The following is a 27840-nucleotide window of genomic DNA, read 5'->3' on the forward strand; positions in this document are numbered from 1 at the left end:
AGAGAGAGAACAGGAAAGGACCTCTACACTAGGTGAGATTTGATCTGAGTCTGGAAGGAATCCAGGGAAGCCAAAGGTCAGAAGTGATGGAGGGAGAGCATGACAGGCATGGGGACTAGCCGGTAAAAATGCAGAGTCTAGGGATGGAGTGTCATGTGTGAAGAATGGAATAAGGACAGGGTTCCTAGGAGGGAAGTAAAGAATGGAAAGAGAGGAAGAGCTTAGCTTGTAAAGTACTTTAAAAGTGAGCCAGAGGCTTTTATAGTTGATCCTGGATGTAATAGGGAGCCACTGCAGCAGAGGGTGGCATAGTGAATAGAGCACTGGGCCTAGAATCAGGAAGACCAGAGTTCAAATCTAACCTTAGATACTTACTAGCTATGTGGTCCTTAGCAAATCACTGAACCTTTGTTTGTCTCAGAATGGGAATAATTAACAAAACCTACCTCATCGGGTTTTTGTGAGGATCAATACTAGGTACTATATAGTAGGTGCTATATAAACTCCCTGCTCTTTCCTTCCCTTCTCTTACTGAGTAAGGGTTAGACCTGAGCTTTAGGAAGATCACTTTCAGCTGAGTGGAAGTCAGATTGGAGGAGGGAGAGATCTGAGGCAGAAAGACCAGCCAAAACATCATTGCAATAGTCCTGGCATAGGTGTGTCAGTGGAGAGAAGAGGATGTCCAGGAGAAGTATTGTAAACTGGGTGAGTTAAGTTAGATGGTATCCTCAACAGTCACAGGAAAGTTTGGAGTTTGAATTTGAGATGTCTACAGAGTATCGAGTCCTAGATGTCAAAAGACACTTGATGACATAAGACTGGCACTTGGGAGAAAGGTTAGAAAGGAATAGATAGATCTGGAAATCATCTGCAGAGAGATGACAGTTGAATCCATGGGAGCTGATGAGATCACCATGAGGCTTTTCAAGTCCTTCAATCATTTCTTGTTTATCTTTTCCTTAGATTTGTCTCAGTCTGAAAGGGATAGTTGAGATCCTCAAGAATTATTTTTTGTGTGTAGGTGTATTTTCCCCCCTGGAATTTGATTAACTTTTCCTTTAAGTACTTAAATACTGTGCTTTTTGGTGTACATATATTATCTGTTTTATTTAATCCCTCTCTGACTATTGAAGACATTAGAGTTCTTAATAGGATACTTGTTTCTTCTCCCTCTATAATAATGGAAGCTCTTGATCATTGGGTATCTCCTCTCAATTGTACAAATGTATTTACCTTTCTAGGTTTCTTTTGATTCCGGTATTTACATTTTAAAATTTTTCCTAAGCTCCAGCCTTTGCATCAGGAATTTTTTTAAAGTACTCTAGTTGATTAAAAGTCTGTTCTGCCCCCCCACCCCAGAGTTATACACAGATTTGCAGGCTAAGTTATTTTTGTTTATTAGCCTTCTGGAATGTCATGTTCTGAGATTCCTCTCCTTTATGGAAGCCAATGTGAGACATATTAGAAATTCTAAGAAGCAAATACATGACATCAAAAGCAAACTGCTCAGAACATTGAGATTATGCTACTAATATAAATATTTAGAGATTAATATTCTCAAACTGCAGTGTATTTTAATGTTATAAACCTGAAATGTATATACCATGTCAAAAGAAAATCTCTAAATTCAGGAATGACTTTGTTTTGGGCACTGTCAGTCTTGTTCATACTACAAGTTTTGTTTTGTTGTTTACTGTGACTGTTAGCACAGCATCAGTGATCATACCATATCTTTCTTATAAATTAGAATCTTACAATAATTCATCTTGCATATTATGGTTTTGCATGTTAGTGAGTATTTATGGCACAAATTTACAAGTGACTCATTATGGATGGAAAGCTATTGGAATCAGGAACAATCCTGCCTAATCCAGGACAATTGACTGACTTATTTTAGATGTAATTAGATGTTACCATATCCCCTACAATATATCCCATATCAATAAGATAGCATTCCCTTGGTTGGGCAGGTTATTCATAATTATTTTGTTTTATTCTAAATGTTTTGCTTTTATCTTTATCTTTTTAATCTTAGCATTTTAATCTTCTTAATCGTTATCATTCTAGATCACAACGGGCAGGGTCCTCCAATGCTTAGAGGCACTTGAGGTGAAGGTTGGGGACCCTCTTTGTGTAAAGATGGTACCCACTGCATTCATTATATACTTTATTCTCCCAATTCTGTTCATTTAACTATGCATCAGTTCATAAGCCTTCCCAGGTTTTTCTGAAACCATCCTTTTTGTTATTTCTTACAGCACAATTGTATTCCATTACATTTGTACTCCATAATTTGTTTAACTATTCCCTGATTGATAGGTGTACCCTTAATTTCTAGTTCTTTGCAACTAAAAAAAATAGCTGCTATAAACATTTTTGTATGTATGGATCCTTTTCTTCTTTCTTTGATCTCTTAGGAGTATGGGCTTAGTAGACTCTGCACTGACTTTGGGGACAAAGTTCTAAATTTCTTTCTACTGTGGCTGGACCAATTCACAGCTCCACCAAGAGTGCGTTAATGTGTCTGTTTCTCTGATGTTTATTTTCCTTCTTTTCAACTTTGCAAATCTGATGGAAATGAGATGGAACCTCAAAGTTGTTTTAGTTTGCATTTCGCTAAGTATTAGTGATTTGAAGCATTTTTTCAAATGGCTATTGATAGCTTAAATTTCTCCCTTTAAAAATTGCCTATTTATATCTTTTGATCATTTATCGATTGGGAAAGACTAATTTTTCTTTCCTTTGAATAATATTTTATTTTATTCCCCAATTGCAAGGACTCTTATTCTTATAATCGTGTCATCTTTCATCCTTCATCAAGATGCTCTGGTCAGGGCCTGGGGGTGAGGTGAGGAAGAGGTCTTCTGTTCCAACTGAGGCTTCCCTGATTGGGGTGCTGCATGGTTTTTATTGTTATATAGGAATCCCTCAGTAGGCCGTTAGGGAATCTTCTGTTTCCATTTTCACTACCACCTTCTTCAATCAGTGCCTTGCCACTTTCGTCTCCCCTCAGGCTTCCCAAGTCAGTATACTGCTATAATCTTTCATTTTTTTAACCTACACTTGAACTGGCTTCTCTATCAGGACCCCTTTTCTGATGTTCACCCCTTCTATCTTTTGGGCACTTCTGGATTGGATGAAGGAGTTCACTGATGTTACTTTTTAGATTCTTTGGTGTTTGTTCCATCCATGTTCTTTCTAGAGCACTGCTACAGTAAAAGTGGGAGAGTTGTATTCCTTTGTGACCTTTCCTACAGCTATCAACCCAAAGTCTTTTACCACTGGACTTGGGAGTCAGAAAACACAAGTTCTAGTCCAGCTACTTCCTACTTAATTTTTCAGTGCCTCAGTTGTTTCCTCTGTAAAATGATGGGGTTGGACTAAATGACCTCAGATGTCCCTTCCAGGGTTATGATGTAAAGCTCTGCTACATACTACCTATATGACTGTGGATATGACATTTAACCTTTCTGAGACTCAGTTTCCTGATCTCTAAAATGGGGATAATGATACCTTCCCTGCCTACTTGACAGGGCTGTTGGAAAGGATCAAAAGAGATGATGGATGCCAAAGTGGTTTGTCAATGTTTTACTAGCCCATGATTTCATTGATTCAGGGAACTCCCTGTGAGGGGCCTCTTTCTGCCACTGTAGATCCAATACTTGCTGGGCAACTTAGAGTACTAGAAAACTTTAGGGACACAGAGAAGGCAAGTGATATGACCAGGGTCACACAGCCAGTGTGCATCAAAGACAGAATCTGAACAGTTTCCTGTCTCTGATGCCAGCTCTAGAGCCATTACACCATACTGACTCTGCTTTGTAAAATGCTATATAAATGTAAGACATCATTATATGGACAGGAGAGTTCTTATTCTTTAGAGATGGATACTGGACCACTGAGAGCTCCCTCCCTCCCTCCCAGCACAGAAAATACTCTGTCCCCTGGTATACTAGCCTAGCCCAACTTCAACTCTATCTAGGCTTACTCTAGTTGAACCTAGCAGCCCAAGCCAACCCCAAGTCTACCTGGCTATACTCTGTCTGAACTCATCAGCATAAGCCAACCCCATTTCTATCTGATTGTACTCTGTCTGAACCTTCTAAGGAAGAAAGAACATCTGAAGAATAAAGTGGGGGAGGAGGGCCTGGGAGCCTCAGTCAATATGTAATGATGGTAATTAATAAGTCTGTGGTTGTGTAGCACCTTTCATTTGAGTGTCTACAAGGGCTTTATAAGCATTAATTAATTAGACCCCACACCACTGCTGTGGGGTTTGGGGAGAAGGCTGTTTTCTGGTGCTGAAGTGGCAAAGTTGCTTTCCTGGCTATGAAGAACCACAACACCATTTGGATCAGATTCCCAGCACCCTGAGCCAAGTGAAATAAAGGGTAGGGGCAGGAAAGGCAGGCAGGCAGAGGAGGGTTATCATTACAGTTAGAATTCGTTTGGAGGAACTAGGCACCTGATGCCTTTCTCTGCAATGAGACTTATAATTAGCTCAAGCACAAATTAAGCTCTAAAGTTAGTCTACTAGAAAGAACTTGGGTTTCAGAATTTGTTGGCGGATCTAGCATCACCATGCCAGGCTATGGTTCACTTAAGAATTTGTTTGCTAAAGTGAAGTGAGTAGAACCAGGAGAACACTGGACACAGTAACAGCAATATTGTACCATGATCAACTGTGAATGACTTAGCTATTCTCAGCAATAAAATGACCCAAGACAGTTCTGAAGAACTGATGATGAAACATGCTATCCACCACCAGAGAAGGAACTGATGGAGTCTAAATACAGATGGAAGCATGCTTTTTAAAAAAAAAAACTTTCTTTTTCTTGTATTTTTCTTTTCTTTTGGATCTCTGTTTTCTTTTGCAACATAGCTAATGTGGAAATATGTTTTGCATGACTTCACATGTATAATCTATATCAAATTGCTTGCTTTCTCAAGGTGGGGAGGGAGAGGGATGGAGGGAGGATGGAGAGAATTTGGAACTCAAAATTTTGAAAAATGAATATTAAAAATATTTTATATGTAATTGAGATAAAAGCAAATAAAACAAAAGAGGGGGAAAAAAGAATTTGCTACCTGATCACTGCTTTATTTTGACATTTCACCTTAAGATGACTAAGGAAATGGAGCAACATGCGGTAAATTCTTTTTGAGTGTTAGAAAAACCTTTGAAAGAAGTGATTTTCCTAAAGAAGAAGTTCCATTCATTTCAGCAGACATTATTAAATACCTACGGTGTTTAATGCACAGTGGATACAAAGATGAAAAATGCCATAGTCCTTGGTCCTAAAAAGCATATAGTCTACTGGCATGTATGAATCATTCAGAAATAAATATTATACGAGGTAGAATGTGATAGGGACAGAGGACAGGTCCAGACCAAGAGTTCCAGGAATAGTTGAGGTTGAAGGGAGGGAGATCCATTTCAGCTGGGGGATCAGGTAAGGCTTCAGGAGCTGACAGCAACTGGATTATGCCTTGAAGGAAGGGGATTTCAATGGATAGAGCTGTTGACTTCCCATTTAGTCTAAAGACTAGAATGTTGAATTTGTCCTCTGGAAGACCTGACTCTGAATCTTGACTCAGCCACTTGTTACCTTTATGACCCTGTAGTAGTCATTTAACCTCTTCCACCACCCCTCTCAATTTTCTTATCTATAAAATTGGGATAATAATAGCACACATTTCACCTATTGTTTTGAAGATCAAGTGAAACAATATATTTAAAATGCTTTGCAAACCTTAAATTCCCATATAAATGCTAACTATTGTTATTGTTTCTGTGGTGAGGAAATGGCCTAGAGGCCTAGAGGCTGGATGGACTAAGTCAATCGCCCAATGAATCAATCAGTCAATCAATTAGTCAATTAGTCAGCCATAGAGTATCTACTAAGGATTTGGCTGCTGGGCTAAACACTAGGTATACAAAACCAAAAGGGAAATAGCCTCTGGTCTCAAGGTTCTTCCAGTCTATTAGGGAAACAATATGTCTATGTATGTATGTATGTATGTATGTATGTATGTATGTATGTATGTATGTATGTATGTATGTATCTATGCATGCATGCATATGTGTGTATGTATATATGTATATGTATGTATATAGAGATATATGTATATATACACATGTGCAGATATATACATATATACACATATATGTATATATACATATGTACATATATATATATATATATATATATATATATATATAGGTATGGGACAAAATCCCTTTCAGATTTTGTCCTTTTCAAAGTTTGAGTAGTTAAATTTGTAGGATGTTAGTAGATAGGAGGCAGCTAGGTCTGGTCCACTGGACCTGTAGTCAAGAAGACCTGAGTTAAACTATGGCCTCAGAAACTTATTAGCTGTGTGACCCTAGACAAGTCACTTCACCCTGTTTGCCTCAGTTTCCTCATCTGTAAAATGAGCTGGAGAAGGAAATGGCAAGCCACTCTTTGCTAAGAAACCCCAAATGGGGTCACAAAGGGTCAAACATGACTCAAGAAAAGCAACATCAAGGGGGTAGATAGGACGCTGCTGGGTTGCTCAATGGATAGAGCACTGGGCCTAGAGTAAGGAACACCTGAGTTCAAATCCCAGCCTCAGACACTCACTAAGCTGTGTGACCCTGGGCAAGTCACTTAACCTCTATTTGCCTTAATCCACTGGAGAAGGAAATGGCAAGCCACACCAGCATCTTTGACAAGAAAACCCTTAAGTCAGGAAGAGACAGACACAACAAAACAGCAATAGATAAGAGAGAGGAAGGGATATAAATGTTCCCCTTTCAGATCCTGATCTATCTGCAGTTGGTAAATGGTGTGAAACTTTGAGTAGCCCATTTAAAGCTTAGGAAGCTTTAAAGGAAGTGAAATTGAGTGGTCACATTGTATATGGAAAGGTCAAGGCCTGCTGAGGATTTAGCATCTTCAATCAATCAACATTTATTAAGTGCCTTCCAGAAGCTCACAATCTAATGGGAGAGAACACAGGCAAACAAATACATACAAAGCAATCTACATAGAGATAAATAAGAAATAATTAAAAGAGGGAAAGCACTGGAATTAAGAGGGCTTGGGGAAGGCTTCCTGTAGAAGGGAGGATTTTAGTTGAAACTTAAAAGGAAGCCAGGAAAATCAATAGTCAGGACTGAAGAGGAGAACGTTCTAGGTGTGGGGGACAGCCAGAGAAAGTGCCCTGAGCTGAGAAATGAGTGTCTTGCTCATGGAACAGCCAGTAGGCCAGTGTCACTAGATCAAAGAATATATGGCAGGGTGTCAAGTATAAGAAAACAGTAAAGTCTGGAAGGAGATAGGACATGAAGGACTTTGAATGCCAAAGAGGATTTTGTGTTTCATCCAGGAAGCAATAGGGAGCTATAAGAGTTTATTGAGGGGGGGGAGGTGACATGATTGGTCCTACACTTTAGGAAAATGACTGAATGGAGGATGGGATTGAAGTAGGGAGAGATTTGAAGCAGGCAAATCCATCAGCAGGCTATGGCAATAATCCAGATAACAGGTGATAAAGGCCTCCACTAGAGTGGTGGCAGTGTCAGGAGAGAAAGGGGCACATAAAAGAGATGTCGCAAAGTTGAAATCAATAGGGGGCATCTAGGTGGAGCAGTGGATAGAACACCGGCCTAAAAGTCAGGAGGACCTGAGTTCAAATGTGACCCTCAGACCAGACACTTGACACTTACTAGCTGTATGACCCTGGGCAAGTCACTTAACCTCAATTGCCTAAAAATAAAAATAAAATAAAATAAAATAAAAAGTTGAAATCAATAGGCCTTGTCAACAGTTTAGATATGGGGGGGGGTGGTGAGAAATAGGAATTCAAGATGACTGGTAGGTTGCAATTCTGAGGGACTAGGAGGATGGTGTTGCCCTGTACAGTAATAGGGAAGGTAGGAGGTGGGAAGAGTTCAAAAAGAAAGCCCATGAGTTCCATTTTGGACATATTGAGTTTAGGATACATACCGGACATTCAGTTCAAGAAATTTGAAAGGCAATTGGAGATGTGAAATTGGAGGTGTGGGGCAGATAGGTAGATTTGAGAATCATCAGCATAGAGATGGTAATTAAATACATGGGAGCTGATAAGATCACGAAGTGAAGTAGGATAGAGGGAGAAGAGCAGAAGACCCAGGACAAAACCCTGAGGACACTTATGATTAGAGGATGGGGATCTGGAGCATCCAGCCAAATAGACAGAGAAGGAATGGTCAGGTAGGAGGAGAACCAGGAGAGAGAGAGAGTGATGTCCTGAAAACCCAGAGAGAAAAAAGTATCAGGGAGAGAGAGAGTGATCAAGTGTCAAAGGCTGCAGAGAGGTCAGGGAGAATGAGGATAGAGAAAAGGCCATTGGATTTCGCAGCTAAGAGATCATTAGTAATTTTTGAGACAGCAATTTTAGTGGAATGATAAGCTCAGAAACTAGATTGTAAGAGGTTAAAAAGAGAGTAAGACAAAAGAAATGGAAGGCTCCTATTGTAGACTGCTTTAAACTTGCCTCCAATCCATAGATTAGTTCTGAAACTTTTCTCAATTTACATTTATGACTGAGAGGGACATAATTTTAACACCTGAGAAGCCTGAGCCTCCAAAGATATTTAGTGACTATTGGGAAAATGGCTTCTGCCTGGTTTATGGAAGTGTATTTGCCAATGACTATAAGTTAGGGTGAGGTCTCTCACCAAAGGAGCCTAACCCTATACCAGAAAGAGTCAATGGAATGAAAGGCTAAAAGGTTGAAGTCATTAGCTTTTTGGGATGGCTCTTGACTTTCCCTCCAGAGAGCCTTAAGACTGAGAAGCTACTGGTGTGCAGATGGAAGGCCTCAGAGCATCGCAGGGAAGCTTCTGCCAGTCCTAAGGTAAGGGTTACTGCTTCTTCTGAAGGAGCACTATGGAACTGTAGCCGAGGATGTCAGCTGAGCCAAAAGCTGGATGCAATGTAGACTCTGGTCCAGTGGTGTTTGGCAGTGATCTGTGGAGCAGGTTACAGCTTACATCATCTGGAAACATTCAGTAGGGCAGTGTCAGGTGGCAAGTATGAGAACAAGGATATGTAGAGTAGTGGGAAGATATCTGCAGCCCTGGAGCACTGGAAGTGTGAATTGCCCCTCCTCACATATGCCATGGCTATACGTATTCCCTACACATGTGCCTGTCTTCTCATGACCTCTATGTGTGTCTTCTCTTTCTGCTGACACTGGGTGTGGAGAGTGTACTCCAGGACTGGGGGTGGGGGTGGGGCAGGGCAGATGTTTTGTTGTTATTGTTCTTGTTGTCATTTCAGTATTTCCTTTTACTTTGATCTAATTGTGTCCCCTGACTATTTTAGGTAGACACCCTGGTGGGGACTCATTTCTTAGAATTTTAGAGATGTGAATCCTCAGAGTACCTTGAACCTGAAACCTGACCAGTGTGAGCTGGGGATTGACTCCTCATGGAGAGCTATGCATTTAAAATAAAGATAATTTTTGAGGGATAGGAGAAGCACCAGCAGCTTGGGGTGGGGAGAGGGGACCAGAAAAGGTCTTGAGTAGGAGAAGGTATCTGACCTGAATACTGTAGGAAATTAGAGATTCTAAGAATCAGAGGAGAGGAGGGAGGACATCTTAGGTTATAGGGACACATAGGTCAGAGATGGTAGGTTATAGATATAGAGTAGGGAATAACTGGTAGTTGTTTGTCTAAAATGTAGAGTTTGTGATGGGTAGAATGGTGAAATAAATCTGGAGATAATAGATTGGAGTCATACTATAGAGAATTGTAAATGTCAAGCTAAGGAGTTTGTATTTTATTTTGTAGCCCCTAGAGAACCATTGAGGTTTTTAAGCAAGGAAGTGACCTGGCCAGCCCTGTGCCCTAGAAAGATAACTTTGGTACCTGGGTGAGAGAAAGACTAGAGTGGATATAAACATTTATTTATTTATTTATTTAGGTGGAGATAGAAACTTTTAAAGACAGGGAGAGCAGTTAGGAGGCTATGACAGTAGTCTGGGCAGGCAAGAATTGATGAGTCTCTGAACAAGGGCAGTGGATGAGTGTGTGGAGAGAAGGGCATGGGCATAAGTGATATCGCAGAGGTAAAATTAAGAGGTGTTGGCATTTAATGTTGGGTTTATGTTGGAAGCGAGGAAAGGTAAGAGCAAAGATGCCTGTGAAATTTTGAGCCTGGATAACTGGGAGGATAGTAGGAAATTCAGAATGAAGAGGCTTCAAGAATTCTCCCAGTCAAAATCCCAGGGAGATCGTGGTAGATGTCTAGAATCTCAGTTATCGCTCTTGGTAGTAACACAAACCCCCTCACTTCAAACAGCCTTGCAAATAGACTTTTACCTATTTGCACTGAGAAAATAATAGTTGATTTCAGGCAAATAAAGCAAAATGTTGATATTGTTTATTTTTAATATCTGTGCACCTCACCAGAGTCACAGAATAAACAGAAACATCAATGAGACAAGACATAGGTATGAGAAAGAAGGAACAAAACTACACAGTATATGCAGGGTGTTCCAAAGGTCTCAGTACAGAAGTGCACTGAGATTTTTGGGATATACTGTATATCATGTGTGACATTTCATAGGGTGAGATAAGAAATCTGTAGCAGTTCTGGGAAGGGAGAAATCAGTATGTGCAGAAGCAATCTGAAAGTATTCATCAAGGAGGCAGGGACATGTGCAGGGCCTTGAAGACTCTGAATAGTAAGAGAAGAGGACATTCGTTTCCCCCCGTGGAACACATTATATGTTTACCCAGATTTATGGTTCAACAGCATGGGAAACTTCCTTCGCTTCTTCTTGGTTTGACACTTACAGGCTTAGAGGGGCCTGAGACACTGAAGAGTTAAGTGACTTGCCCATAGTTGTGGCTAGAATGTGTCAAGGCAGGTCTTCTGGCTCTTGGGACAGTGCTCTCTCCACTAAGTCGCAATGCCTTTTGGAACAACATTTTGCAGCCAATAATAGCTGACATTTATATATAATTTTGTGGATAGAAAGAATTTTACTTACACAATATCGTTTGATTTTTACAATAACCCTGTAAGGTAAGTCATACGAGTGTTATTATCCCCATTTTACAGATGAGTACATTAAGGCTTGTCCACAGTCACACTCCTAAGTATTCCAGCACCGCAAGGATTAATGAGCTCTCAGGACTCCTGGCTCCAAGCCAAATGTTCTGTCCATATCACATTGCCTTTCCCCTAACATTACTGGAGGGATACTGTGTCTTTGGAGTTCTTTCCCCCTTGCTGAATCATTCCCTAGCACTGGGCTAGTTCCCTCTCCTCAGGCCATCCCTTCATTCCCTTTACTTCTGGCCTCAGGTTCCACACCAGCGAAATGGGGACGAGGCGATTGGACTAGCTAGTTTCAAATGTCACTTTCAGCTTTGCCTTGCCACCTCTTAGATGATCTCTGAACTCACTAGATAGATTCCAGTGGCGAGAAAAACCTTCCAGGAAGCCTTGTGTCCGGAGAGGAACAGTTCTAGGAATGACTCGATAATGCTGGGAAATGGGCTTTTCCCGTGTTGAGTTGTTCCAGGAAATAGTTTCCCGGAGGCAAGAGTTGGGGAAAGAATATTATGGCATAGTGCACACAGCAGCGCGTCCTTTTCCTTCTACTCCCGTCCAAGTCCGAGTCCTTTAAGACTTCATTCGCTTCTCTAAGCTTTGGGATTCGGTTCCTCCGCAGCCCACTGGGATCACTGCAAAGTCCCCTGAAGGGTGATGCCGACAGAGCGTGTGCGTGCCTGTCGGGGCATTACCTAGCTCGACTGTCTGGCTGCTTGCTTGTCGTCTGCCCGCTGACTGAGCACAGATGATCATCTCGATTTCATTCATTTGGTTGCTGAGGCTTGTGATTCAGCCCGTGTTCGTGTATAACCATTGAAAATGTACCTATGTACTCTTCCCTCCTGCCTGTAGCCAGTGCGGTTCAAGGACATCTGAGGGCTCTGCCACGGTGTCTCGCGCACCAGCAACAGCAACTGGCTTGCTCGGCCCACCTCAGCCGTGGAAAATGCATCCTGTTTACTTCGCCTCTCATTGTGCTGGGGGAACAAGCGACAGAGTTGGAATTTCCTACCTGCCACCGGGCATGCTCGATTGTTAGAGGCTGTGGTTAGCTTTGTGGAGATGAGTTGGACTGACCCAACGGGAAAACCCCTAAGGCCCTTTGTTTTTTGGCTTCTGAAAGGGTGGGCGGCTTTGGTTCCATGCAGGGTACAGAAATGATAACGTATTAAGAATAACCTGTAGGGCCTCTAGGAAGAAAGGTGATCGGGTTGCACATCAGAGCCAGGCTGCGCTCAGCGGGAGATCTCTGAGTAAACAAAAGTCTCTGGTATCGGAGGGTGAGTCACTGTGCTCTGTAGTGCTGCGGTAATGTACTCCCGCACAACTTATGTCTGGACACAACCTCTGCTTTTAAAACAGCCCAGGGATTGAAGGGTAGTGTTCTTCCTTTTAAAATGCCATCAGAAACGACTCTTCCTCTCCCCCTCCCCTTTTCCTTCATGAGAAGGGACGTGACTTGTTGGTGGTGTTTTATCTTTCTTTCTTTCCTCCATCAGAAATGGCTAGATTAGAAGTATTCTGAAGAAGAAATCTATGTAAAGGTCCAGCCAGGTACCCTTAAGTGTGAAAAGAGAGGAAAAGGGCAGGAGCCTCCTTTGAGTGATTAGTTAAGAAGCTTTTTCATGACTCATGCAGTGCACCTAGTCACCAGGCCTTCCTTTGCTGATTGGACTGATTTGGTGATTGGACTGGTCTGCTCCGAATATGTCAGGTAGGACTGATTTTAGAAGTAGCCACCTAGGCTTGCACAGGAATAATCATTCAGAGTGAAGGAGAAAATAAAGAGTTTTCCGGCTGCCCCTAACAGAAGAGAGCGGGTGTGATACGGTGGAACCACAGAAAGCAGGCTCAAATCTGGGGTTTGCAATTGACTGCCTGGCTAACTGTGGACGAAAGCGTTTCATTGTGCTAGCTCTCTATTTCTGCATCTGGAAGCCGGTTTAACTAGCTGATTCCCCAAATCTGTGATTCCGTGGTTTTTAATCATATTGCTTTATAATATTATTTGAATGTCAGAATGATAAGATTATTGTTATTCTGCAAAAGAAATAGATTACTAAGAAGTCATCTTGCTTTTCAGTTTGAGAGGCATGTGTTATATATTAACTCCACAAAATAAGCAAAATTTAGATGCTCCACATAGAATGTATTATTTTACTATCTAACTTTATCACAAAAATGACAACTAGAACAAGCCTAGGGAGGATACCAAACTCTATTGTTTTAAGGGCTTTCTATGAGAATCTGAAACCGAAGGCTAGGAGTGTACTTCAGGCACCAGCTGGGAACACCTGCATTCATCTTATCATTTGGTTTTCAAAGCCTTAATACTGAAGGCTGTGAGGATATAGCTCTGCAATAGCATGTGAAGGGCAATGTCTGGGGTTGATGGTTAATAAGTATGCAGTTATTAAGCACCTCCTATGTCCTAGGGGTATCCCCTGCTGGGGATACAAAGAAAGATAAAACAAATAAAACAAAAATCACAACCCAGCCCCTGCCTTCAAAGAGCATACATTCTAATGGGGGAGACATGTAAATGGGTGTGTGTTTGTGTATGGAAAGGTAGAAAAGAGCCGTGTAATAAAGAGCCTTAAATGCCAGAGTTTTTTTTTTTTTTGGCTAGGCAATGGGGTTAAGTGACTTGCCCAGGGTCACACAGCTAGTATTATATTTCTGAGGTCACATCTGAACTCAGGTCCTCCTGACTCCAAGGCCAGTGCTCTATCCACTGCACCACCTAGCTGCCTCCAAAACAGAGTATTTATATTTGGTACTAACTAGATAGAGGTAATGGGGCAGCTAGGTGGCACAATGAATAGAGTGTCAGGCAGAAGTCAGAAAGACTCATCTTTCTGAGTTCAAATCTGGCCTCAGACACTTACTAGCTGTGTGAACCTGGGCAAGTCACATAACCATGTTTGCCTCAGTTTCTTCATCTGTAATATGAGCTGGAGAAGGAAGTGGCAAACCACTCCAGTCTCTTTGCCAAGAAAACCCCAAAATGGGGCCATGAAGAATCAGACATGACCGAAACAACTGAATAACAACAAGGACAACACTAGTAGTAATAGGGGACAACTGGAGTTTATTGGGCAGGGGGTGTGGCATGGTTAGACCTATGTTCTAGAAGAATTACTTCGGCAAATTAGTGGAAGCCTAATGGTGATTAGGCCTTGAAGTTTCTTTTTGAATTTGTTCTTTTAATTATCATTGCCAATTCATGTTTTTTATTGCTTATCATGTATCTGGACACTGTCTCAGCTTGCAATGCCCTTACAATCTAAAGAAAAGACCCACTGGGTCCATTCTCTCCTTTGGTTCCAGCCTACCTTTCTAGCCTTATTTATACCACTCCCCTTTCCATGTTCCAATCAAAATGGTTTTATTGTTTCCTGGACTCATCCTATGTCTTTGGTCTCCATATTTGCACATAGCCCTTTCTCATTGCTTGGAATGTAGTCCCCTCCACAGTTCTATCTGTTGAATTCCTTCTTTTCCTTCAAGATTCAGCTCAGATGTCATGTAAGCCTTCCATGAAGCCTTCTCTCACCCTGACTTGGCCCAGTTGAAAGTAATTGATTCTTCTTCAAATTGTCTTAGACCACTTTGTATCTCTCCATAGGCCTTATTGTATTTGACTCTGGATCTTATTATGTACATGTAGTATTCATTCTATTAGATTATAAACTCCCTAAGGGCAAGATTTTTCATCTCTGTGTTGCTAGCACCTAGTCAGCTTGTGTGTGTGTGTGTGTGTGTGTGTTTGTGTGTGTGTGTGAGAGAGAGAGAGAGGAGAGAGAAAAAGAAAAAGAGAAGAGGAGAGAGAGCGCAAGCAGCAGAAGGATAATAGAGAGCTGAGTTGCAAATAGAGGAGTAGTCCTTAGAGAGTGAGGCAGAAAAAGACCCAGACTTAGAAACAATCCCAGACACACCCAGGAGAAACACTTTGTTCAGTCATTTTTCAGTCATGTCTGACTCTTTGTGACTCTATTTGGAGTTTTCTTGGAGTTGTTCTTGGCTTGCCATTTCCTATTCCAGCTCATTTTACAAATGAGGAAACTGAGGCAAACAGGGTTAAGTGACTTGTCCAGGGTCACACAACTAGTGTCTGAGGTCAGATCTGAACTGAGGAAGACAAGTCTTCCAGATACCAGTCCTCTATCCACTATCTATCCCAGCCTAGCTGGGAGAAGACATAAAAGGAGTCAAAGACACAGAGACACCAGGCTGTACTCAAAACAAGAAAAGAGGCCTGTGCATTCATGTGGCTTTTCTTTGGAACCACATGTAACTAGGGGCCAGCAATAGATGAAAATGTATAAGGAGAGACAGCCTTAACAATAGAGTGGGGAAAGGGATGGGGAGAGAAGGAGATGAAGAGAGGAGAGAAGTGATGGAGATGCTCAACCTCACATAGACCTGAGAATAAGCCCACAGGCCATACTATCTGCATAACCCCAAAGGGGTGGATCTAACAGAGGAATATTTGTAGTCAGTCAACTAGCTTTTATTAAGCAACCGCTGTGCACCAGGCACTGTGCTAAATTGAAGGGATACAAAGAAAAGCACAAATCAAAAACCAGACACCAAAAACAAAAAACCCAACCCCTTCTTTAAAGGAGCCCACGGTCTAAGAACAACATGCAAACAACTTTGTGTAAACAATGCTAACCAAAATCTGACCATTCATTGGTACTGTAAGTCATGAGTACTGTAATTGGTTCAGAAGAAAGGTGAGACTCACAAAGGACAGTTGAAAGCAGAGACCAGCTTTGGGTGGAAAGACACAAAGAGAGATATCTTCAGCCAGAGTGAGACTTCCAGCATGAAGGCTGTGATTTCCATAGGCATCAATTTATGTACTTGGTGGCCTTCAGGGTCACTGTGATCTCTGTTGATATTCCTCTTTTCTTTCTGATTTTGCTTGTTAAAATAAAATTTGATACATTGTGACCAACCTGCTTATAGAGTTGGTGACAACTTCTCAAGGCTTTCCAGAAGAGATTTTCTTAGGATTTGATCCAGGAAGCAGAAAAATTCCCGAGAGGTGATCTAGAAACTGTGTGTCTATAGTATGAACTACATCCATATCTATATCTATATAATATGTGTGTATGTATATGAGTATGTATGTGTGGATATATACATATATATATATGTACGTATGCACACATAATACTTTAGAGATCTATGTGGCATGGTAGATAGAGAGCTTGGCTTGGAGTAATAAAGACACGTGTTTAAATCCTGTCTTTAACACATACTACTTGTGTAGCCAGGGGTAGTCACTTACCTATTCCATACCCCCAGGGCAATTCTATCAAACTATATGTTATAGACAAGTTGTTGATCTACATTGCTGGACGGAGTTTCTCCCCTGCACTGATACTTACACACAGTGCTGTGTATGAGCTTTGATAGCTCCAAGCTGCACTTAGGTTTTTGGGATACCCTGTTTATGACTTTAAAGTTTGCAAAGCACTTTATATACATCATCTCATTTGGGTCTTACTGTGAGGTAAGTACTACAAGTATTGTTATCCCCATTTTACAGATGTGGAAACTGCCTCAGAAAGATTAAATAACTTGCCCATTGCCTGACGTTTGTCCTTGGTTTTGATGATGACCGGGAGGGTGATGACTCGACTTGTGAGTCAGTTGGATTTAAGTGAGGCAGAGGCCCACAGAATTGTCAGCTTCACCCTCTCTTCCAGAGTCCTTGAAGTCCAGTGGCAAGACAAAAGTCATCCTAACTTTTGGATGCATGCATGCATATATACTGGCAGTGGCCCAGAATGCAGTAGATGACCTTGGCTTCTTTGGTGTCTGACCAAGCCTCCTTCATAGCCACTGGAACAAGTACTTCTCATCTACCCATTCCCACTGGGAAAGTCTTCACATGCTTTGGGTAGACATCCCCAGGTTTGAAGCTTGTTGATTACCCTCAATCTGGTTTGGTCCATCTGCTGAGTTTTACCAGGGTGTGGCTGCTGTACATGCTACAGCTTCTTGGAGCCGTAGATGAGAGTTGGGTGAAGGTGGACACCAAAGGTGGATGAGGAACTTGGCACATGAGAGATGCTAAGTCCTCTCTGAATACCCTATAAGCCCCATTATCAGTATCAGAAGTGGGATTTGAACTTGGGCCTTACGGCTCTATCTATCATTTACACCACTATGCCACACTGCTCTCTCATGAATGTATGTATGGGTGGATGGATGGATGGGTGGATGCATGCATATATACATGTGTGTACACATGTATCATACATACACACATACATACTCATAAATACCACATACATATGGTAGAGAAAGGTCACTGGATTTTATTTTAGTTCTAATATGAAAGACAACAGTATTTATTTAGCACTATCATTGGTATAGCAGTGCATATGTGTTATGTGTGCTAAATACTGCTCAGCCAGTATTTATATATTGCCTATAATTTTCAAATTATTTAGTTTGAAAATATCAGTCAAGCATGTGTGTTTTACAACCCCCCCCATTACTGGTTAGTAAAGATATGCAAATACAATTGAGGGTTAAATTAGGTAGGATTTTATAAAGTCTTTCAGATGATATTCCTGACTTCTCTTTTTCCTGATACGTGGCCTCTGCAGGGATACCAGAATGCTTTGGAACAGAGAATATTCGGCATGGTCGCCAAAGGAATGTTTCAGAAAATAGCCCACAACTGGCCACAATGCACCAGAGGCAGGCTTTATTATAAGGGGGGAAAAAAGAAAAATCTACAACTTTCTGGGACACTCCCCAGCTCCTGCTTCTCAAAGGTCACACAGTTTCCCAGTTTATGTCTCTGGGAGTAGCAAGCACCCAGTGAAAGAGAAATTCAGCGCTCATCTTATTTGGTACAAGTCAGTCAGAAACAAATTTCTTGAGACTCAATCTACTTTTCTAAAGTCTCTTTAACACAAGCTGTTTTCTACTGACAATTTATAGAGTTGAGAGAGACACAATTTTACGGAAAGATTAAACAAGGGAACTAAAGTTTTGGCTAGACGTTTTTTTTTTAATAACCTAGACAGAACAAAACTAACAGCTTGGACACACAGGGAGAATTATTTTCCAAAACGTATTCAATAAGGTCAAGGGTAGAGAAAGTACTGCTTTTAATTGGATTATTCAAAGGGTCCCCAGCCTTGGTCTGATAACTACCCCAAGTCTGTTATCAGGGAGATCAGAGTTCTTTCCTGTACTTTGACTTAGTTTCCTTTTTAAAATGGTTGAGGCCTTTGTTACAAAAAGATTCCAGACTAGGGACACTGTCATGATACTAAACCTTAATATTTTAAAGCACAAAAAGAAGCTTTAAACTATATGCTTCCACACACTTTAATATCTGTAGTCTCTGGTTCTAGCTGAAGGCTTCTTACCTGATTATTGCTGTGCACACCAGACTTCCTAGCCCAGGTTGGAAACAGAGCAGGTCAAAGTTCCTGTGCCAATAAGCTGTGGGATTGGCCTGTGAGTGGCCACCACATTTCCAGTGTGGGTGAGAGAGGAAGATCCAGTCTCCAAAAAAAACAACAACAACAAACCAAACAAACCAAAACACAAAACACAAAAATAGAACCTAAGAAACTTGAGTTTCCTCATCTGAAAAATGAATTAGTTAAACTAAATGATTTCCAAAGTCCCTTCTGGCTCTCATCATCTATGAATTTATGAATCTGTGAAGATGGACCTTGAAAGGAGATAGCAAGCGATGCCAACCACATACTTAGCTACTTCCAGCCACGAACTCCAACTTCTTACAACCTTGGCACTAGGCTTAATGCTGACACTATTGGCTTAGCACATTGTAGCTCAGAACTCCTGAGCTTAAGAGATCCAATAACCTCAGCTTTCCCCAGTAGCAGGGTTACCTGGATCCCATTCCAGAATAACTTTACCCCTAGTTGACTAACGGACAAATCATACCATATAGGTGACCCCAGACTTGTCCGTTCTATTTAGGGACCCTCCTAAGTAAAGTGGTTGTCTGTTGTGAACTTTGAGGGTAATCGGCTATCAGATTGAATTATTCTGATTTTTTGAAAGTTTGAGGAAAAAACTATCAGCAGTTTTATTTTCTCCCCAACCTTGACTGGAGAGAAAGAAGTAAGGCGCAGAGACATCAAAAGACACTTCAGATGGCATGTAGATTGGCTGAGAGGAAGACTGGAAATGCAGACTTGTGCTATGAATTTGCTTGAGTGGGCCCAAGTGTGTGAATCAGAAAATTTCTTTTGTCATATTCCTATGGTGAAGAAGCCATCAGGTAATAAGGAAACAGGCCCTCCAGGTGGAAAACCTTATAGCTAGATAAGTTGATCAAGGAAATTAGATGTCACGTGTTCTGCAACTAATGAGATTTGTAAGCACCACTAATTATTTATCCTGATGGATTATTCCTGATTTTTATTTACTTTTTCCCTTATAAACCAATCCTAGAAACATACTCTTGTGGGCTAGAGTATAAAGGGACAGAAGGGAAAGAGGGAATTAGAAATTGGCTCCAATATAGTAGTAGGTTACTAATGGCAGAACTGAAACAAAAATAGCTATTATATAACGTATCAATAAGAAGAAGTTGACATATATGATAAAATACCAGAAAAGCCAGTCAGAACCCCTTTGGCTGGTAACTGAAGGGACAGAGTAACTTAGAGCAGCAGATGTCTGATCTCAGAGCCAAAAAGACTCAGGGTGTCAGAAGGTTCAGGAATTTTATTGCTTAGAGATCAATGAAAAATTAGAAAAGAATGAAAGATAAGGGGCAGCTAGGTGGTGCAGTGGATAGAGCACCAGCCCTGGAGTCAGGAGGACCTGAGTTCAAATCCAGCCTCAGACCAGACACTTAACACTTACTAGCTGTGTGACGCTGGGCAAGTCACTTAACCCTAATTGCCTAAAATTAAAAAAAAAAACCCCAAGATGAATGATAAAAGCTGTGGGGCCTACGGAACCCCAAGCTGGTTCCAAGGGAAGGAACTAAGGTCCAGACAAAGCACAAGATTAGGTATATCATATGCATGATGATTCCCTGAATGGAGGATATTGGCCAAAGTTAGGAAACATGGAATGTGATGATATCATACTCACATCTGCTCAATTCTTATGTGGTTAGTTTTGTTGCATCAATTATCCCCTTGCATCTTTAGTTCTTTCCCTCTATTGGGCTCCTTCCTTTTTGCCTACAAATATGGTCATCTCCCCTATGCTAACAAAAACTCTGTAAGCCCTACGATCACTCAAGCTATAATCTCTTCTCTCTTTTCCTACTAACAGCAGATGTTTATTAAAAACTTACTGTGAGGTTCCACTTCCAGGAGACAAGATGGTGGAGTAAGAGGTAAGTAGCCCTTACCCTCCCATATTAACCTCTGAAAACCCAGAAAATATTGCCCAAGGAAAAACTCTGGAACAGCTGAACCAGAAAAAAGATGGGGTGCAGCAGTCCTGTAGCCCAGGTAGCTTGAGGGATTAACAGGAAAAACCCCTTGCACTGGGGGAAGGGAAGCAATTGATCACATTAATTGAAAAGTTTTTGCACAAACAAAGCCAATGCAACCAATATTAGAAGGAAGGTAGAAAACTGGGAAAGAATTTTTACAACCAATGTCTCTGATAAGGGCCTCATTTCTAAAATATGTAGAGAATTAAGTCAAATTTATAAGAATACAAGTCATTCCCCAATTGATAAATGGTCAAAGAATATGAACAGGCAGTTCGCAGATGAAGAAATTAAAGCCATCTTTAGTCATATGAAAAAATGTTCTGAATCATTATTGATTAGAGAAATGCAAATCAAAACAACTCATCAGATTGGCCAATATGACAAAACAGGAAAATGATAAATGTTGGAGAAGATGTGATAAAATTGGAACACTAATGCATTGTTGGTGGAATTGTGAAATGATCCAACCATTTTGGAGAGCAATTTGGAACTGTGCCCAAAGGGCTATAAAAATGTGCATACTCTTTGACCCAGCAATAGCACTTCTAGGTCTGTATCCCAAAGAGATCATACAAATGGGAAAAGTACCCACATGTACAAAAATATTTATAGTAGTTCTTTTTGTGGTGGCAAAGAATTGGAAATTGAGGGGATGCCCATCAATTGAGGAATGGCTGAACACGTTGTGGTATGTGAATGTAATGGAATACTGTTGTGCTGCTATAAGAAATGATGAGCAGGCAGACTTCAGAAAAACCTGGAAAGACTTGTATAATCTGATGCTGAGTGAGGTAAGCAGAACCAGGAGAACATTGTACACAGTAATATTGTGCGATGACTAATTTTGATAGACTTAACCCTTCTCAGCAATACAAGGATCTAAGATATCTCCAAAGGCCTCATGATGGAAAATGCTATCCTCATCCAAAGAAAGAGCTATGGAGTTTGAATGCAGATTGAAGGATACTATTTGTTATTTATTTTCTTCTGTTGTGTTTTGTTTCCTCTTTCTGGTGGTTCCTCCTATTGGTTCTAATTCTTACCTACAACATCACTAATGTGAAAATATGTTTAATAGGAATATGTATGTATAGCCTGTATCAGATGACATGCCATCTTGGGGAGGAAGACAGGGAAGAAGGGGGAGAAAAATTTAAAACTCTAAAGCTTATGGAAGTGATTGCTGATAATTCAAGATAAATTAATTAAAAATTAAAAAAAATAAAAGCTTACTGTGTCCTGGGCAGTGAACATACAGGATAAAAAAAAAATGAAGCACATTCTGCCCTCAAGGAGCTTATGTTCTATTGGAGGAAACAACATATACACACAGAAGTAAATATAAAATATGTGCCAGGGAAGTGCAAAGTAATGGGGAGAGACACTAGCAATTGGGAGGATTAGGAAAGGCCAACTCAAAATCTTGTGGAAGTGAATGTTGAAAACTAAAAATAAACTAATAAAAAAGAAAGATTAGGAAAGGCCTAGTGGAGGAAGTGATACTTGAGCTGAGCTTTGAAGAATGCTGAAGCTTCTAGGAAGCAGAGGTGAGGAGACATTCTAGGCAAGGCTGGCAGCCTGTGCGTAGGCACTGAGGAGAGAAATGGAAAGTACAAGCGACAGTAAGTAGAGCAGTATGGCTGGAAGTTTTGGCTTTAACTTCTGGAAAGAAGAGTGTAGGCTCGGGGTGAGGAACCTGTGGCCATATATGGCCTCAAGGCTGCAAGTCCCTCACCCTTGCAGGCCAAAGGATAAAAATGAATGGTTTTCAGAAGAAGAAATACAAATGATCAACAATTATAACTATCAGTAACTCTGGCTCTAAATCACTGAAAATAAGAGAAATGTGAATTAAAATGATTCTGAGGTTTCCTATCGCCACCATTAAATTGGTCAAGATGACAAAAAAAAAATTCCAAACAGTTAGTGTTGGAGGGGCTGTGGGAAGACAGGTAAAGGAACACACGATTGATGAAGCTGCGAATTGGTCCAACTGTTTGGGGGGGAAAAATGGAAATCGTGTGATAAAGTTACTGCTAGGTAAATAGCTCACTAGAGCTAGCTAGTGGATAGAGCATTGGGCCTGGAGTGAGGAAGACCTGAGTTCAAATTTGGCCTCAGACACTTACTAGCTGTGTGACCCTGGGCAAGTCACATAACCTCTGTTTGCCTTAATCCACTGGAGAAGGAAATGGCTAACCACTCCAGTATCTTTGCCAAGAAAACCCCATATGGGGTCAGGAAAAACTGGACGTGACTCAATGACTGAACAACAGATATACCCCAGTAAATTAGCAACAAAATGAAAGGTCCTGTATATAGCAAAATATTCATGGCAGCACTCTTTTGTGGCAAAAATCCCCCCAAACTAAAAATACATTGATATTAACTTTAAAAATAATGTGTATCCATTAAATTGAAGAATGGCTGAACAAATTGTGCTTATAAATGTAATGAAATATTATTGTGCTAGAAGTACAGTTGAATGTAAGCTCCTTGAGGAATGTTTTCATTTTTGTCTTCTATTCCTAGCACCTAGAATAGGATCCAGCATGGGGAAGGTGCTTAATAAATCCTTGTTGAATTGAATTATTGTTGCATATAAAGAATTCAGAAAAAGAAAACCATATGTCTTGGTGCATGATGGGGAGGATAGGATCTACTTTGGAACATAGACTGCATAGATAGAAGTAACATGAGATAAGACTGGAAAGTTAAGGTTGTAACAGATTGTTAAGGCTATAACAGGTTGTGGAGGGTCTTAAATGACAAGTTGAAGTTTGAACTTCTCTTGGTAAGCAATGGGACACCACTGAAAGTTTTCGAACAGAGTGATGATCTCCAGATCTGGGTATAACAAAGATTATTCTGGTAGTCATATGAAAGTTAGAAGGGATGTGTCAGATTGGGACTAGGGAAGAAGAAAGTGATACAAGATATGCTTTGGAAGTAGAACTGTAAGCCCAATTCTGAGCACAATGTAACTAATTAGATATGAGAAGTAAAGGAGAGGGAAAAGTCAAAAATAGTCCCAAAGATAACTCCAAACATGGGAGACTGGACAAAGGTGAAGTTATAAATACAAATAATGAAGCAAGAATGAGGAATAAGTTTAAGGGAGAAATAAAGTAGGTTTTAGACTTACTGATTTTGAGGTACTGATGGCACATCTAGGTGGATAAGTCCCGTAAGCATGAGAAGAACTATTGGTGGGACATCTTCAGTGTCTCTTACAAATGACCTTTATTCTCCTTTCTATTCACACCGTCATACCCTAGCTCGGACTCTCATCCTGTCCTGTATTTGTCTATTGCAACAGCTTCCTAACCTTCCTTAATCTATTACATTTTCGATTCATTCTGTTCACAAATGCCAGATTCATTTTGCTGTCAGAACTTGTGCCTCTCCTGCTAAAATTTTAGCCTTCAGTGGTCCCCTACTGGCATCAGAATATAGTCCATTTAAGGTCCTTCATGATTTGGCTACTTACCTTATCTGCCACTATTTTCTTATGCATGACTTATTCTCCATTCAAAGTATATCTTGCAGTTGGCCAAGGAACCTAGAACTTTTCTCTTTTCTTTTGCTCATTCTATTTTCTTAATATCCTCTTCACTCATATCCACCTGTTAAGATCCTAACCATTCTCCAAGGCCTAACTTAAATGTAATAATTCCTTCTTCAATGATTCCCTGCCCCAAACTCCATGTTCTATCTCTTTTGAATCCCTATAGTGTATTATTGGCAGTTATGACATTTTGCCTTGTATTACAGCTATTCATCTATTTGTCTTAGCTTCTCTATTAGAGTGCAAGCTTTCTGAGTCCAGAAACCATTTTTATGTCCTGTTAGATATTTAGACATAGCACCTTGCATATAATAGGCAACCAATGTATATTTGTTCAATGAATAAATGAATCAATGCTGCTTACTACTTTAGGTGAGTCAGTTTCTCTGGGCCTCAATTTCCTCATCTATAAAGTGTGTGTGTGTGTGTGTGTGTGTGTGTGTATGTGTGTGTGCCTATGTTTCAATAAAATGGTCTCCAAGCCCCTTTCTAGCTCTAGCCCCTCTCTAGCTCTAAATCCTGCAATCCTATGAAAGAAAAAAAATAATTGAATGAATGAACGCATGAATGAGTAGCTAAGAATACAACAAAATACGCTACAGAATGTGGATGAGTCACACTGAATTTTTTCAATTCTTGCCTGGGGTGGGGGAGAGGTGGTGGGAAGGAGGCAGGTGGATGATAGTGGGGAGTAGCACAGGGAATGAATATTCAACTTTTTGGGGGGAGAGAGGGGAGTCTTGGGCTCTTTGAAATATACCTATGAGTGTAGAAGTTTAACCTGGTGTGTGAAAGGAACAGAGAATGTGGCAGTAAATGAAGAAAGTGTCCTTTACTTAGACTGTAATGTGGCATCTGCCTGAGACCTTTCTTTGGTTCAGTCACTGAGTCATAACTAACATTTTAGGGGGGACCTGAGGTGAGTTTCATAAAAAAGTGCCCTGGGAAAGCCTCACAAGATCCATCCTAAGCAAGTAGCGTGAAAATCACTTTCGGAATAAATGATTTAGACATAAAGGGTGATATCATAAGTAAATTAGGGGAACATGGAAATATGTAGCTGTCAGGTTTACGAATAAGGGAAGAGTTTATGACAAACAAGAGATAGAGGGGATTACAGGAAATAAAACAGATAGTTCTGATTACATAAAATTAAAAAGCTTTTGCACAAACAAAACTAGTGTAGCCAAAATTAAAGGAAAACAAGAAACTGAGAAAAAAAAATTTTTGCCATAAGTTTTCTGAAATATAGAGAGAACTGAGTCAAATTTATAAAAATAAGAGCTATTCCTCAGTTGATAAATGGCTAAAAGATATAAACAGGCAGTTTTCAGAAGAAGAAATCAAAGCTATTAATAACCACATGAAAAATTGCTCTAAATCACTACTGATTAGGAAATGGAAATTAAAATGACTCTGAGATACTACCTAAAATCTATCATATTGGCTAATATGATACAAGAAGAAAATTATAAATGCTAGAGTGGATGTGGAAAAATTGGGACACTAATGCATTGTTAGTGGAGTTGTAAACTGATCCAATCATTTTGTAGAACAATTTGGAACCATGCCCAAAAGGCCATAAAACTGTGTGTACCCTTTCACCCAGCAATACCACTAGTAGGTCTGTATCCCAAAGAGGTCAAAGAAAAGGAAAAAGGACCTATTTGCACAAAAAAAAAATGTATAGCAGCTCTAGTGGCAAAGAATTGGAAATTGAGGGAATGCTCATTAATTTGGGAATGGCTAAATCAGTTGTTATATATGACTATGATAAAATACTATTGCAAGATGGTTTCAGAATAGCCTGGGAGGACTTATGTGAATGCATGCAAAGTGAATTGAGCAGAACTAGGAAAACATTGTACATAATAACAACCATAATATAAGGATGATCAACTGTGAAAGACTTAGCCACTCTAATCAAGACAATGATCCAAGACCATTCCAAAGGACTCATGATAGAAAATGCTATCCATATCTAGAGAGAATTGATGAACTCTGAATGCATATTGAAGTATACTGTTTTACTTTCTTTAGTTTTATAGTCTTATTTTGTTTCTGTTTTCTTTTGCAACAGGGATAATATGGAAATATGTTTGGCATGACCTTACATGTATAATTGAAATAAAACTGCTTGCTTTTTCAAGGAGGGGGGAAGGGCAGAAGGGAGGGACAGAATTTGGAATTCAAAGTTTTAAGAAATTATTGTCAAAACTTTTTATATGTAACTGGGAAATATTTAATAAAATAAATAAGAATAATAGAAAAAAAACATTTTCAAATCAACTTTTGGACAAATCCAGTAGTCGGTAAGTGGAAAGAGACAAAGAGGGCATATCAAACCGACTCTTTGGTATGAGATGAAAAGAATTCACTTGGGATGCTACAACCCAAATGAAGAGGGTAGACTATTTGGTAGATTTCTATTTTAACTAGTTATTCTCGGTAACTAGGTTTTAAGCTCGGTTGTTTCTATGCTGCTGGAGTGTAAATGTTGTCGGCACCCTAAGACAAATCCCACATCAACCTGCCCTAGCTATGGTTCTGTTCAGCCAGTCCCAAGATGCTGGGGAGGTACTACCAGAGCTGAGGCCAGGAGAAGATAGCACTGATCACTGCCATAGATTAAAGATAATGGGGAGGACAGCTTAGGGCCTGAGGATTTTCAAATGTGTCCATGAATTTACTGAGGCTTCATTTGAATGTGTTTATTGGTATTTTTTTTAAGGTGCACAATTACGGGACTGGACTGGGAACAAATGGCTCAGGAATGTCAAGGCAGAGCTCTGGGCACAACTACAAACAGATTAGCTGCTTGTCTTGGCAGGACGCCTCAAGGGAGGTGCCCATCTAGCAGGACAAATGAATATGTGGATTGACCCTGACATTCCCAAGCCTATGCTATGAACAAGCTAGCTTCTACTCAACAGCTGATACCTTGGGCTTCACCATTCACACCAATGGCATCTGAGACACCCTATGTTTGTACAGCTTTATCAACTGGAGGCACAGACTTAATGACCCTGAAGATCTGCTCAGCCCTCAAGTGAATGTGAGCGCCAATCCTCCATTCCAATGGGGTCTGCAAGCTAGAAAGCTAGAGATGGACAGTTTTAGTCCACAGCCGGGGAGAGAAAATAAGGGAAGAAGGCTGTGAGTGCCCTCAGGAAAACAAATTAATCATAAATCCCACGACTTACATTTATAAATAGCTTTACAATTTATGAAGCAATCTCAAAACAGTCTTATGACCATTAGGTTTAGAGTAAAGGGACATGGGTTCAAATTCTGTCTCTATGGCTTATTCATTTTGTGACTATGTGGATCTCTCTTCTCCCCTTTGAGCCTCAGTATCCTTATTTGTCTATTAAAAGTGTGAAAACAGACTTAAAAGAGATAGAAGTCAATTTTTCCATAGTCGTCGTTGTTGTTGTTGTTTGTCAACAAAGGACCATGACACTCAGGGAGATGATGCCATGCCATGCAAGTGAATTGGATTTAAGTGAAGGTGGGGAAATGTCAGAGCTGGGATTCGAATTCAGGTTTTCTGAGTTTTAGTCTAGGACTCTTTCTACTAGCAGCTGATATTCAAATGTTCTTGGGCCAGGAGAGAGGTAGGAGAAAGAACTTTGGACTAGACATCAGAAGATCTGGCTTTAGACCCAGCTCTGATGTGAACTGTGTGATTTGGAGGAAGT

General features: G+C 40.4%; 1 long non-coding RNA gene across 1 annotated transcript; it reads left to right on the forward strand.

The window, feature by feature from the left end:
• Positions 1–20180: 20180 nt before the first annotated feature.
• Positions 20181–27528, forward strand: LOC144454473 (uncharacterized). Its single transcript, XR_013482887.1, has 2 exons — positions 20181–20466; positions 26871–27528. It is a non-coding gene; the product is annotated as an uncharacterized LOC144454473 (long non-coding RNA).
• The last annotated feature ends 312 nt before the right edge of the window (positions 27529–27840 follow it).

The sequence above is a fragment of the Phascolarctos cinereus genome, unplaced genomic scaffold, assembly GCF_003287225.1.
Source record: "Phascolarctos cinereus isolate Bilbo 61053 unplaced genomic scaffold, phaCin_HiC Scaffold_726;HRSCAF=1367, whole genome shotgun sequence".
NCBI lineage: Eukaryota > Metazoa > Chordata > Mammalia > Diprotodontia > Phascolarctidae > Phascolarctos > Phascolarctos cinereus.